The sequence below is a fragment of the Hypanus sabinus genome, chromosome 17, assembly GCF_030144855.1.
Source record: "Hypanus sabinus isolate sHypSab1 chromosome 17, sHypSab1.hap1, whole genome shotgun sequence".
Lineage (NCBI taxonomy): Eukaryota > Metazoa > Chordata > Chondrichthyes > Myliobatiformes > Dasyatidae > Hypanus > Hypanus sabinus.
Window position 1 is genome coordinate 34,506,328 of NC_082722.1, and position 15,763 is coordinate 34,522,090.

At 39.5% G+C, this 15,763-nt stretch overlaps 1 long non-coding RNA gene across 4 annotated transcripts in view; it reads left to right on the forward strand.

Annotated features, from left to right (window-relative positions):
- The window catches only part of LOC132406813 (uncharacterized), a 78,216-nt gene extending 65,304 nt beyond the window's left edge, over nt 1-12,912 (forward strand). For 2 of the 4 annotated variants that reach the window (XR_009516247.1, XR_009516249.1), the window contains 2 exons: nt 9,920-10,106; nt 11,251-12,912. This is a non-coding gene — a long non-coding RNA (uncharacterized LOC132406813). The remainder of the gene's footprint in view (nt 1-9,919; nt 10,107-11,250) is intronic. The other 2 variants (XR_009516250.1, XR_009516251.1) reach the window with 1 other exon arrangement.
- The last annotated feature ends 2,851 nt before the right edge of the window (nt 12,913-15,763 follow it).

Genomic DNA, 15,763 nt, shown 5'->3' on the forward strand with positions numbered 1-15,763 from the left:
ATTTAATTAATTAAGAATAATACACTAAAACTGTGCAAAAACCCATCCACCAAAAAAGAACCTCTAGCCTCTCTTTGCTAGAAATAAAGGGGATACACATTCACTTAAAGTTTTAATGTTATAGGTCTAAAAGTGAGCGAAAGATATTCTGAGGTTGTTATATCTCCCAATCCATTACTAGACATGTCAATGCCCCTCTACACACCACAGAGTGAACTGCATAGAATATTGCAGTGTTCCTCTTATTCACTAGCATATTTCTAGCCAGTTGTTAATGATTATAAAAGGTTTGTCTCATAAAATGTATTTAGAAGAAAATCCAATTTCAGCAAAAAGAATGAAGAAGACAGATTTTCTTTAGCAAACATGAGGAAATCTGCAGATGCTGGAAATTCAAACAACACGCACAAAATGCTGGTGGAACACAGCAGGCCAGGCAGCATCTATAAGGAGAAGCACTGTCAACGTTTCAGGCCAAGACCCTTCATCAGGACTAACTGAAAGAAAGGATAGTAAGAGATTTGAAAGTAGTGGGGGGAGGGGGAAATGCGAAATGACAGGAGAAGACCGGAGAGGGTGGGATGAAGCTAAGAGCTGGAAAGGTGATTGGCGAAAGTGATACAGAGCTGGAGAAGGGAAAGGATCATGGGACGAGACGCCTCAGGAGAAAGAAAGGTATTTAGTTGTTAAATTAGTTGTTCGCCTGTTCTCCATCTCCCTCTGGTGCTTTCACCCCCTCCCCCTTTCTTTCTCCCGAGGCTTCCCGTCCCATGATCCTTTCCCTTCTCCAGCTCTGTATCACTTTCGCCAATCACCTTTCCAGCTCTTAGCTTCATCCCACCCCCTCCGGTCTTCTCCTATCATTTTGCATTCCCCCCCCCCCCACTTTCAAATCTCTTACTATCTTTCCTTTCAGTTAGTCCTGACGAAGGCTCTGGGCCCAAAACGTCAACAGTGCTTCTGTGCTTCTCCCTATAGATGCTGCCTGGCCGGCTGTGTTCCACCAGTATTTTGTGTGTGTTGTACAGATTTTCTTTATTTTTTTTCCTTCTTGGTCCTACTGAATTGCTAGCCAATGTGGCAACATATCGATGTTACAACATCCTATGGTAAGCCTATGTCATCATTAATTTCTGCAAGTAGCACTACCATCGGTCAAATATGAAGTTCTATTGGTGTGTATTTTTACTTCAACCCTGCGACAATTATTTTATATTTTATTGTATGGTTATATTGAACATTTCCTTAAACCTCTAAATCTTTTATTCAGGAAATGCTGATAGGATTATTGGAAAATCATAATACTATTAGTAGGAGTTAACAGATGGGTTAAAAAGGGAAATTATGTTTCAATGTTCTAGTAAGAAATGAGGGGAATCAGTGTCTGCCATATATCTTGACTTTTAAAAGATGTTTGATCAAGAGTTGCATAAAAGATTATTGTTCATAACAAAGGCTCACACATTTAAGGAAATATATCAACATGGACGGGGATTAGTTAAATGGTCAAAAAAGCAGAGTTGAAACATGGGTTATTTTGCTTTTAGCAAGACATTTCTAGGAAGGTGTCAGAAGAATCACTGTTGTGAGTTCACCTGTTCATAATTTATACTAATGATGAAGATAAAGGAATCATGTCTAAATTTGCTGATGATACAAAGCTATATGAGAGACTGGGGGAGATGTGAAATGTTGGAAAAGGCCAATAAATGAAAACATAAGTGGCAGTTGGAATGTCACGGTGGTAGTGAGGTGTGGATGCTGGTGAAGGTAAGATTATTCATTCTGATGGGCATGAGGTACAAAAGAACAGCATCTTTTAAAATATTGCTGTTTCAAGGGCCTTAATGTCCTTGTGTGTAAACAATCCAATGATTAATTTGTTAGCTCATATTACAAGGGAATTGGAGTGAAAGAATTTGGAATTACTTACTGCAGTTGTACTGTTTTGGTGCGTAACTCTAAAATCAGTACAGCTGGTGTTCCTTGGAATGATTACGCGGTCCAGAGAGTTGTCCTATGTGAAGAGAACAGTGCACAAGAGGAGTCATAAGTATTGGGGGTGTTTAAAAAACCCTTCACTACACGGGTGACTGGCAGCCTTGGTTAGCATTCTTATTTGTCTGCTCTTTGTGTGTGCTTAACTAGAAAACAAGTGATGAAATTAATCTTTAATTTTATTTTAGTGAACATTCCTGAAAAAACAAACCCAGGGGAAACTGCTTCCAGGATGATTATTTTCTTTAATAACAACGAGACTATTTTTTCCCCACATTTACAATTATAATGTTGTCAGTTCTCCTTAAATGTTGATGCATGTTTTCCAGTAATGCAAATAGAGCTGTAAATTTTTCCCATCAAAGGTCACAAGCTGTTCTTATTGGAACGGAATTGAGATGCAATTCCCTCATGGCAATGGAAGGAAATTGATAGCTGAACTGGCTTTGGTCTGTTCTGCACTTCCATGCAATATTGTATATGGACGTGGAATAGTTTTCTCTCAGTCCATGGGAACTGCATGATAATTCAACTGAAAGGTCATTTGATGTCTCAGCACGTGGATGCTGCACCCTTCAATTTCACTTTAAACAAAAAAAATTGTAGTGTGCAATTGACCCAAATGTCAACCATCATGTTAGAGATACATTGGGGTAAACAAGTACATGGTTGGATGGGTGAAATGTTTATATATCTATAGACTTGAAACATGTTGATATTACTATTTTAATTTCAGCATTTATCATTGTATATTTCATAGTTGTCTGGAAAGAAAGAGGGAGAAATGGAAGCTAAAAAGGAATCAGAAATAACATGAGCCAAAATGGATAACAATTGATAATTAATCCAGAGCAGTTTTCCCTGAAAAACTTGAGTCATCATCTAAACTTAAATTGTTTCACAAATTCTTCCCTAAAGAGTACTCTGTTTGAATTTCAGAATCAGAGTCATGCTTTGTATCACTGGCATATATGGTGAAATTTGCTAACTTAGTGGCAGCTGTACAATGTAATAGATACATTTAATGTCAGAGAAATGTATACAATATACATCCTGAAGTTCTTTTTCTTCACAAACATCCACAAGAACAGAGGAGCGCCCCAAAGAATGAATGACAGGTAAACATTAGAACCCCAAAGCCCCCCCAAGCTCCCCACTTCCACGCACAATTCATGATAATATAAAAAACTAAATCAATTTCAGTGAGTATATGTATTTCTAATAAATAGTTAAAATTAAAATAGTGCAAAAACAGAAATAATGTTTGTAAAAAGTGAGATGGTGTTCATGGGTTCAATGTCCATTTAGGAATTGGATGGCAGAGGGGAAGAAGCTGTTCCTGGATTGCTTAGTGTGTGCCTTCAGACTCCTGATGGTAATAATGAGAAGAAGGCATGTCTTGGGTGATGGGTGTCCTTATAATGGACATGGATGTTCTGAGGCACTGCTTCTTGAATATGTCTTGGGTACTACAGGGACTAGTACCCAAGATGGAGCTGACTAATTTTACAACTTTCTGTAGCTTTTTTTGATCCTATGCAGTAGACCCCCTCCCAATACCAGACAGTGATACAGCCTGCCAGAATACTCTCCACAGAATATATGATCTAAGGTCGTGTGAAGAACCATGGAGATTACATCTGCCTTAGACCTATGGTGACATCGGGCAATTTGCAGTGGGTCTAGGTCCTTGCAGAAGCAGGAGTTGATTCTAGACATGACTAAACCCTCAAAGCATTTCATCACTGTAGATGTGAGTGCTACTGGATGATGCTCATTAAGGCAGCTCCCACTACTCTTCTTGGGCACTGGTATTATTGTTACCCTTTTGAAGCAGGTGGGAACTTGCAACCATAGCAGTGAGAGGTTGAAAGTGTCCTTGAATACTCCCGCTGGTTGGTTGGCACAAATTTTCAGAGCCTTACCAGCTACTCCATTGGGACCTGCCACCTTGCAAGAGTTCACCCTCCTGAAAGACAACCGGACATTAGCCTCCGAGGCAGAGATCACAGGACCACCAAGTGCAGCAGGAAACTTCACAGCTGTAGTTATATTCTCCCTTTCAAAGTAGGCATAGAGGCATTGAGCTCATCTGATACTGAGGCATCACTGCATTTATGCTATTGGGTTTCACTTTGTAAGATGTAATGTCTTACAAATCCTGCCAGGGTTGATGTGCATCCAATGTTGACTCCAGCCTCACTCGGAATTGTTTCTTCACTCTTGAAATAGCCCTCCACAGGGCATATCTGCTATTCTTGTACTGGCTTGGGTCACCAGACTTAAATGCCATAGATCTAACTCTCAGCAGACAATGAACCTCCTAGTTCATCCAATGGTTTTGGTTTTGGGAATGTACAGCGAGTTTTTGTAGGCACACATTCATTTCTGAAGGTGGCAGCTAATATCTGTACTGAGCTTTCCTGTCAGTTTATAGCAGTGATAGATAGTTGATCGTGGAAGCTCATTTCCTTTCACTATGCATAAATGCTATCTGACATGTTGAGTATTTCTGGCATGCTCGCTATTTTTATTTCTGGTTTCCAGCATCTACAGTATTTTACTTTTGGAAATCTCCCACAAACTTTTCAATCTGTATGTAACAAATGGTATAACATTACCAGAGTAACTAATTTTTGAAAACAAAATTGAAAACAAAATGGTTGATGATCAGAATCAAAGCATGCCATTGCATGTAATAAACAGTACCAGTAGTTTGACAGATAAATTACTTCAAATCAGTATCTTACTATATTGCTGAAGGCGCTTTGCTTCCTTTTTTACTATAAAAGAAAATTATCAGTCTAGCGTTAAAGAATGAAACATACTTTTGTCTCTTTGATCAATATACTTTACTCCCTTTAATCATATTAAGTAGAATATACTCTTGTTTCATTTTAAATAATGAATTGTATAGAACATTTACAATAAGAATATCAAACCAACATTTTCCAGTATCATTTAATATCACTTGAACCACAAGACAAGAATAATCTTGAATTCATCCTCTTGTATCTGTTAATGTTCATAATTTATACTGTTTACTTTTCATGAAATTTGCATATGTTAGAGGTGTTTTAAGTGTTTTTCATCAAGTTTTCCAGAGGCAGTTGTTATAAGATCACTTCTCAGTGGTTTCTGCATGATGGTTGATTCATTTAAAAAGATAGTCTACTGTCCAGTAGCAGAAATCCTTTGCATTGTATTTTAAAAACAGAGTGATACTAATTGTGGATTGTCAGGGTGGAGTACAATGAAACACTTCAAATGACAGTTAAACACTCAAAACAATTCAAGGTATTAGTGAATATTAAGTGAACTTTGGTGGTATTACTTCATGTCAAGACACAAATTATACTGTTAAGAGCAAAGGATATTAAAATATGGAAATGATTAAAATTTGCTGATTGAATTTGGAAAACTGGTTTACAAGAGTGCTGCTTTTCTCCTATATTTTGATCACTTCAGAGAAATCAATCAACATTGCTTTCCTAATTCTCAGCTTGGTACACTATAGTTACATAATTAAATTACTGAATATTTGACAAAAATAAATTTCTGAATTTCAATCAATTTCCAGAGTAGTTGCCTGAGTTTTAGTTCTGTAAGTTAAGTTATTTCAGCTGGTTTCACTAACCAATGATGTCTGATGCTGGAGTACCTGGTGGCACAGAATAAAGAGAATGATAATATGTCATTTTAATAACCAGCAGACTCAAAATGTCATCAACAACAATAACTATATAACAGAGTATGTAGTGTGTCTATATATTTCAGTAATATTTGAGTAATATTATAAATTTATTGTTTGATTAAGCATTCTTGTTTGTTTACATAATTCACTATGGGCAGTATGTACAATACATGTAAATTGCATAGAGACAAGCAATGGGGCTGATACCAGAAGTGAACGGCAAATTAATTAAAATGGAACTGGAAACTGGCTTGGCTGTCTGAATGGAATTTCAAAGATACTGAAGCCTGCAGACAACTAAGAACTTATACTGGAGAAAAGATAACCTGTGAGAATGACATTCATAACAGTGAAATGCAACAACTAACAAGTCACATTGGGCTTGTGTGTGGTTAAAAGCAGGAGGGCCTGTTTTGTGAGGCTGTGATTGGCTGAGGTAACCACAACTTGATTGGAGATCTATGTATAATATGCACGTCACATCCCCTGGATATAGTCAACTGAAAGCAAATTAAGAAATGTACTGGATGATGCCAGAGTGTTCAAGTTTGAGTTTTCCAATGACATCCAAATCAAGGGTAAAATAGCGTTAAATGAAAATGCCACACACAAATTTTATCAAGCCCGTCCAGTTCCTTATACCATCTGTGATAAAGTAGCCAGTAAACTTGATCGCACGGAGGCTGAAGAAAATCTTTCCAAAGTTGAGAGGAGCCCATTGGAAATGTCAGTGCAAATGTAGAGTGGAGTCCATGGTAATGTTATACCCCACTTGGAGTACTGTGTTCAGTTCTGGTCACCTCACTACAGGAAGGATGTGGATACTATAAAAGGAGTACAGAGGAGATTTACAAGGATGTTGTCTGGATTGGAGAATGTGCCTAATGAGAATAGGTTGAGTGAACTTGGTCTTTTCTCCTTGGAGTGATGGAAGATGAGAAGTGATCTCATAGAGGTGTATAAGATTATGAGAGCCGTAGATTGTGTGGATAGCCAAAGGCTTTTTTCCAGGGCTGAAATGGCTGACATGACGGGGCATAGTTTTAAGGTGCTTGGAAGTAGGTACAAGGGGCATGTCAGAGGTAAGTTTTTCAAATGGAGAGTGGTGGGTGCATGGAATGCATTGCCAGAGAAAGTGGTAGAGGTAGATACAATGAGGTCTTTTAAGATTCTCTTGGATAGGTCCGTGAGACTTAGAGAATAGAGGGCTATGCGGTAGGGTAATTCTAGGTAGTTTCTAGAGTACGTTACATGGTTGCCACAATATTGTGGGCCGAAGGGCTTGTAACATGCTATAGATTTCTATGTTCTATGTCAGTTGGCCCAGTAGCCAAGAAGGATGGGTCTGTCAGGATCTGTGGCGATTTTAAGGACAACATCATCCCAGCCTTGAAAGTAGATCAAACCCCTCTCCTCAGGATAGATGATATCTTTGCAAATCCTTCTGGAGGGAAATGCTTCAGCAAAGAGGACTTAGTTGAGACCTGCCCTACAGATGGAGATGCAAGCATCCAAAGTGTTTCTCACCATAAACACTCACAAAGGGCTTTATCGCTATAATGGGTTTATTTTTGGAGTCACATTTTTGCCTGTATTCTGATGGAAAGCTATGGACCAATCGCTGCAAGGCTGCTTGGATGACATCATTGTTACCAGTGAAGAGAAGAAAGAACGTCTCCAAAATCTCAAGACAGTTTAAGAAGATTACAAGATTATAGGTTCAGAGCACAATACAAGAAGTGTGAATTCTTTAAACCAAGTATCACTTACTGCGGTCACACCATTGTTACACAAGAATTATACAAGTCTGTTGAGAAAATTCAAGCAGTGGTGGATGTTCCAAGGTCAAAGAATGTATCACAGTTGTGGTCCTTTTTAGGATTTGTCAATTACTACAACAGGTTCCTGCCAAATCTGGCTACTGTGCTGCACTCATTACTACAGATTGGGAAGAAATTGCAATGGACAAAGCAGTGTGAGGTGGCTTTCCAAAAGACAAAGGAAATGTGGCGTCAATCACTGTTCTCACACATTATGATCCACATTGTCCAGTGAAGCTTACCTGTGACATAGTGCAGTCATGTTATGACTGATGGAAGTGAACACCCTACAGCCTTTGCATCACATTCCCTTATTGCTGCAGAGAAAAATTATGCACAGATTGACAGAGAGGCCTTGTGTCTGGCTTAGAGTGCAAAACATTTCAACCACTACTTGAATGGGAGCAAGTTTACCCTTGTTACTGATTATCAACCACTGGCATCCATTTTCAATCTACCGAGGGGTTTCACTAACAGTAGCAGCATGAATGCAGAGATGGGCTCTGTTTCTTGGAGGACTCAATTACAAGATTGAATTTGAGAGGAAAACTAATCATGGAAATGTTGATGGATTGTCCCATTTACTGTTGGGAAAGAAAGTCCCTGAAAAGTTTATAAAAGCGAGCACTCCTTTTGACGTATTCTTCCTAATGCAAATCAAAAGTCTCCCTAGAAAAGGCCCCACACCGTCTCAGGTCTTTATGGCCACCAAAATGGCTGGAATGTGCAGCAGAAACTCCATTTCCCTCATTTTTGCCAGCACTGAGATGAACTTGCCCTTGACAGAGGTTGCTTTATGTGGGGATTGAGAGTTGTTGTACCATCCAGAACTAGAGTATTGGAGGAGCTACATGCTGGTCATCTAGACATGGTCAAAATAAAAGCATTGGCTCAAAGTTTTATCTGGTGGCCTGGAATAGATCAGCAGATTGAGCAGCTTGGTCTGTACTGTTCGGAATGCCAATACGTCCAGAAGATGCCAAGAGCAGCACCTCTCCATCCCCGGGAATGGCTGCATTGGTCTGACAGAGGATTCATGTGGATTTTGCCAGACCAGTCATGAGGGACAAATTTCTTGGTAGTAGTGGATCCAGCTACAAAGTGGCCAGAAGTGTTCCCAATGGCCTCCACTACTGCATCACACACTGTTGACATGTTGTAACACCTCTTCTCAAGGACTGGTGTTTCAGAACACTAAGCCAGTGACAATGAACCACCGTTTGTTGGGGAACAGTTTCATCGATTCATGAAAATCATCCACAGCAATTAAATCTTTAGTCCTGAATGCCACAATTCAAACTTTACTATGTTTTGGATGTCTACATAGTAGTTCTATCATACAGTATACTGTGCAAGATGGCTGGAGAGCAATATATTAAATATTTGAGTTGAGATGCATTCCATATTGAGTTGGAGTTTATAGCTAAGCAGGGAGGAGCGTAGTGTATTTCAGTATTATTGATTAATATAATATTGTAAATATATTGTTTGATGAAGTTTTCTTTCATAATTCATTATGAGTTATATGTACAAAGTACATGAATGGTATACATGATTGTGCCACCATGTCATATGTGAATGCCTCATTAAAAACAGAAAAACAAAAGTAGACAAAGCACATCCCAACTCTTGTGGTTTTTTTTGATTAGTTTCTGGAGTTACAAAACTTAACAGTTAATAGTAAATGATAAGATTCTATAAATAATGTCAACTGTACCCATCATAACCTGAAGAACAAATGTCGTTTTGGTCTATGAACAGTATCTTACTAATACTTGTGATAAATTCTGCACACTGCACATGCTCAGATGGTAGAATATTTAGAAGTGCTGGAAATGAGCAGCTAAAATTCCAGTCAGCTGACAGAATAACTGTTAAAGGAAAATATAAAGACTAGATTCTTATGACACACACAAAATGCTGGTGGAACACAACAGGCCAGGCAGCATCTATAAGGAGAAGCACTATCAACATTTTGAGCCAAGACCCTTCGTCAGGACTAACCGAAGGGAAAGATACTAAGAGATTTGAAAGTAGTGGGGGGAGGGGGAAATGCGATTTCAAATGCTGCCTGGCCTGCTGTGTTCCACCAGCATTTTGTGTGTGTTGTTTGAATTTCTAGCATCTGCAGATTTCCTCATGGAGGCTAGATTCTTGGTCTCTTGCCTGCATTAGGTACACCTTCACATTTTGAGAAATGGTAGGCACCTTGTAACTTCTGTGCAACAGTAAATCCAACAATTCGAGTTAACCAAGGAGACTTGGCACACAGCAATAGATTATGGTGGAGAACTGGACTGACTGGTTATAGGAAATGAATTCAGTGCCTCACAATCTGCACATGGTGTCAACGTCTTCTTTTACCTTTCTCCTCTCTCTTCATCTCAATGAACCTTTTTCACTTCAGATATTCAAGAAACAAAACCCTGCAAACAGGAGAGAGAGAAGATGATTCAGCAAAAGATGATTATGCTGAAACAACTTTAAATGATCTCAGACTTGGCCATCAGCCCAGAGACTGATACATGTGATTGTATCTGCATATCTGCATATGATGGGATACCAGACACTTACCAGAGACAGCAGGAAGGAAGGTGAGATGATGGTCATTCCTCCAACAGCATCCTGGAAGAAATTATTTCCATACAATTTAAGTCCTCATCAGCTTGGCAGCTGCAAACAATATATAACTATTCAACCTACGTTGTCTCCATAATCAGAAGGAAGATCACCACGTGCAGTCGTCAAGCTGCAGTAAACAGACAATACTTGTGTCTGAATGCATTTGGAGACCAAATTCTAAATAACTATCATCTTGTTTACCTAAACATACAAGAGAATAGAGTTTACCATGCACATCTGCAGAACATGGTCCTCTACTTGTCCCTAAGATTTAAGGTTACTTAATGTCATTTCCAGTATACAAGTGAAAAGGAGAACAAAATAATTGTTACTCTAGATCTGATACAGCATATAAAATACTCCCCAAGATAAAGAACATAATTAATTCATCATTGGTCTGTGAAACTAGCTGAAGTAACATAAGTTATAGAAACAATACTGTAATATAAATACACAAAGTAGCTTATATACATAGATTGATTATATGTATATAAAGTGACACTAGGTACAGGAGTGTCTGTTCATGAGGTGACTGATAGGAAGTGATACAGTAGTGGTGGTGGTGGGGGGGGGGGTTACTGGGTGGACATATTAATCAGCCTTGCTCTTTGGGGAAAATAACTGTTTTTGAATCTGATGGTCCTGTGTATATGCTACACTCTCCCTGTTGAGAGTTGTTGACCAAGGGTGAGTGGGATCCTTCATGATATTGCTAGCCTTTTTCCAGTCACTTTCTGTACACATGCCCTTGATGGTGAGTAAGCTGGTGCTGGTGATGTGTTGGACAGATTTGACTGCCCATTGTAAAGCCTTCTTGTCTGCTGCAGTGTAGTTTCTGTATCATGCAGTGATGCAGTATGTTAGGATGCTCTATACTCTGCATCTGTAGAAGGTTGTTAAGTTTTGATGTGCATAATCGAGATTTCTTCAGCCTCTCAGAAAGCAGAGGCATTGAGCTCTTGATTATGTAGGATGCAGTTTGAGAGCACAAGAGGTTGAGACCCAGGGGTTTGAAACTGCTCACAGTTTCCACTGCTGTGCTGTTGGTGTAAAGAAGGGTGTGAGTGCTGAGAATACTCCTGGATTTGATAACCACCTCTTTTGTCTTGTTGACAGTGAGAAACAGGTTATTTACCTGGCACCAGGCTTCGGGTTCTTCCACTTCTTCTCTGCTGTTGATGATGAGCCTCACCACCGCCGTGTCATTGGTGAACTCGACAGTGCAGTTTCTTGGGTGTTTGGCTGTACAGCCGTATATGAACACGCTGCGGGCACCCATGTTGAGGTTTATGGGGAGGAAGAAGTGGTTGTGCATCCTGGCTCTCTGAGGTCTGTTGGTTAGGAAGTCCAACACCCAGTAATGAATTAATTAGTACAACACCGCTCACCAAGATTCAAGAAAGCACTGGGAAAATGTGGACAATTCCCACAAACTGGGAGTTACCTCTCAATGACAGCAGATGTGAGTGATAAAATCTGTCATCATCTTCAGTGCACCAACACAGTCTGAGAAAAATCAGATGTTGCACAATCCTGGCACACTCTCTTGGGAAGAGATCACTAGTTGACAGTTTGAATGATTCAAGGATTTTCTCTAAAAATACAACATGACCATTGACTTTTGAGAATCCCTGGCCCATGACTGATCAAGATAGAGAAAGGACTTTTGAAGTGACGTTGAGAAATTGAAATCCATTTATCAAAAGTGCATAGAACCCACGTTAGAGGGAACATAGAAGGAGTGCATCTCTTCTAAAACTACTCAGGCACTATCTGACATCTTGTGCCAAACCAGTATAGTCTGCAGTTCCCAGGTTAGTCTCAACAATCACTTCAGAGCCCAGAGAACTGGAAAAGTTATTTGTGTCCTGTTTTGAGAATGTGTTGACAACAGTTGGAAATTTCAGACACTTCCTCCCTTTGAAAAAACAGTGGCACCTCAAGCATGGGTATTTCACTCAAACTGAGATAAGAGATCTGCTTCATAGTGACCATCGCTGAATATGATCGCCTGAGAACCTCCCTCTTCCCTCTTCCAAAATTTACCATATGCCCAGTCATGTTAAATTAGTGGAAGACCAAACGGACTGATCATATTGGGAAGCAATTTTATGACAAGCCTTTGAACCAAAATATGTAGCACCTTGGTATCAGTCAAATTACCCATAATTGACAACATAGTCTGTATCCAATTATAAGGTTCCAAATGTTCACATGATTGCCTCAGTAGTTAGCATAAGTAATCCAACAACTAATATGTTTATTATCACAGGAAGCAGGACTGGCAGGAACTTTAATTTACTAAGTTAAAGATCAGACCTCTTGTACGATAAAGATAGACTATTGGCCTCAGTCTACCTCAATGATCTTGCACTTTATCACTTAACTGCACTGTATGTTTCTAGTAACTTTTATACTTTATTCTGCATTGTTATCCCAGTTCAGTGCACTGTAATGGTTTGTCTTTATAAACAATATGCAAAACAAGTTGGTACATGTGACAATAACAAGCTAATAGTCCACGTTAGATAAGGCATAGGCTGATACAAGGTATCTGGAAATAGCAGCTTTTAATTGGATCAGAATTTCATATCTAGCCTACCTGCTGGTGGAGGTTAGTAGATGCAAATACAAAACCAACAAAGTCCCATTACAAGTGAACCCCAGTTGCATATTGTAGGAAGCATTGTAATGACTAAAATGCAAATACTTCAATGTTTGATTGTTGCTTATAATAATTAAACTCAAACTTTTGATGTTATCCTTCTCAAGTACAAATAAAACAAATAATGAATGATACAGAGAATAATTCTAAGAGGGGAGTTAATCAAGCCATTGAGATAAAAACTTCTTCAGATTTGATGACTTTTGCACCTCTATTTTGAACTCTTAATTATGTGATCAGCTCCACACATTCACCTGTGAGTTGTAAAGTTCCAATGTGTTGTCCCACTCCAGAGACATGAGGAGATTGACACTGACACGGTACTGAGGGAGTGCTGAATGATTAGAAGTGCAGTCCTTTGGTCTCTTATGAGAATGTGAAAGATTTCATGGTACAGTTAAAAATTTGACTGTGGGGAGTTATTTTTGGTGCCCTGATCAATATTTATCTCCAAATTATTTTTCTTATATATCGAGAGAGTGATTGGATGAGACTTTTTCATGCATGGTACCATTTTTTTCTTGTGAATTGTGAATAGATGCTGTCCAAAACTGGATAGCAGACTGCAACGAAGTTCTTTGTAGATGTACAATGAACTTGCAAGAATGTAGTCAAGTGCTTTTGTACATAGGTAGTGTATGTGCAACACTCTGCTGGACATGCACAGTGACACCAAATGGTATCTCAAAGTCAGGCACAACATCCTCAAGAGTATTTATTTAGAGATAGAGTGTGGAATAGACCCTTCCATCTGCATCATCCAGCAACCTCTGAAAACTCTAATTTAACTCTAATCTAATCACTAATGAATCTAGCCAGTACTTTGGACTGTGGGAGGAAAGGGAAGGACCCAGAGAAAACCCAGGCATTCCACGGGGAGGAAGTACAGAGAATGCCGGGATTGAAATCTGAATTCTCACATCTTAAGACCATAAGACATAGGAGTAGAATTAGGCCATTTGGCCCATCGTGTCTGCTCCACCATTTAAACATGGCTGAACCATTTTATTCTCCTCCTCAGGCCCAATCTCCAGTCTTCTCCCTGTAACCTGTGATGCTGTGTCCAGTCAAGACCTACCAAGCTCTGCCTTAAATATGCCCAGCGACCTGGCCTCCACAACTGCCTGTGGTAATAAATTCCAGAAATTCACCACCCTCTAGCTAAAGAAATTTCTCCACATCTCTGTTTTAATGGATGCCCTTCTATCCTGAGTCCATGCCCCCTTTTCCTAGATTCCCCCAACACGGGAAACATCTTTTCCACATATTCTCTGTCTTGGCCTTTCAACAATGGAAAGGTTTCAATGAGATTCACCTCTTATCCTTCTAAATTCCAGTGAGTACAGAGCCAGAGCTGTCAATTCTTCCTTATATGATAACCTTTTCATTCTCAAAATCATCCTTGTGAACCTCTTCTGAACCCACTCCAATGCCAGCACATCTTTACTTAGATGAGGAGCCCCAAACCGTTCACAATACTCAAGGTGAGTCCTCACCATTGCTTTATAAAGCCTCAGCATCATATCCCTGCTCTTATATTCTAGACCTCTTGAAATGAATGCTAACATTGCATTTGCCTTCCTCACCACTGACTCAACCTGCAGGTTAACCTTTAGGGTGTTCTGCACAAGGATTCCCAAGTTCCTTTGCTTCTCAAATTTTTGGATTTTCTCCCTGTTTAGAGAATAGTCTGCACAACTATTTCTTCTACCAAAGTGTATGACCATGCATTTTCCAAAATTGTATTTCATTTGCCACTTCCTTGCCAATTTTTCTAATTTGTCTAAGTCCTTCTGCAGCCAACCTGTTTCCTCAAAGTGTCCCTCTGTCAATCTTCGTATCATCTGCAAACATGGTAACAAAGCCATCTATTCCATCATCTAAATCATTGATATGCAGCATAAAAAGAAGAGGCCCTAACACCGACCCCTGCAGAACACAACTACTCCTTGGCAGCCAACCAGAAAAGAGTCCTCTTATTCCCACTAACTGCCTCCTACCAATCAGCCAATATTCTAACCGCACCAGTAACTTCCCTGTAATGCCATGGTCACTTAACTCGGTAAGCAGCCTCATGTGTGGCACCTTGTCAAAGTCCTTCTGAAAGTCCAATATACAATATCCGCTGCACCTCCTTTATCTATCCTATTTGTAATCTCCTCACAGAATTCCAACAGGCAAGACTTTCTGTTAAGAAAACCATGCTGACTTTGTTCAATCTTGTATTGTGTCACCAAGTACTCCATAACCTTATCCTTAACAAATGTCTGCACCATCTTCCCAAACACTGAGGTCAGGCTAACTGGTCTATAATTTCCTTTCTAGTTCTCCAATACAGTGCCTTCTCCTGCAAGTTTAGGCACTGAGAAATTTCACAAGGATGGCTCATCCAACCTGCTGTTAACACTTGGCAGCAAATGAAAGGAAATTGAACGAAAAAAATGCAGAATTTATTTTTTTTAATGAATACCAAATGAATTGGGTTGCTGCTTGTACTCTAGCCGTGACTGTTGTAAAGCCAACCAGATGTGGAACATCTGGATGCTTGGCTTAGAAGAAACTGAAGCTACCATTGCACTCAATGACAAGCACAACAGCAGAGCGAGAAGTCAGATGCACCAGCTTGTCTCTAATTCCAGAGGGAACTACTGGCTACATCTTAGCCCAGTCTAGCCCATGACCCTTTCACTGTTATTTTGGTCTTTGTGGAAACCTGCTCACTATAGGTGTTGATATTACTGAACTGTCCACACTGTAAGACGTGATCTATTGGAAATGCTGTGAGGCACGCCGCAAGGAAGAAGAACACCATACAAATATAAATCTTTGACATGAGATTCTGCAGATGCTGAAAATCTTGAGCAACACACACAAAATACTGGAGGAACTCAGAAGGTCAGGCAGCATTGATGGAGGGAAGTAAATTGTCAATGTTTCAGGCTGAGATTCTTCATCTGGACTGGA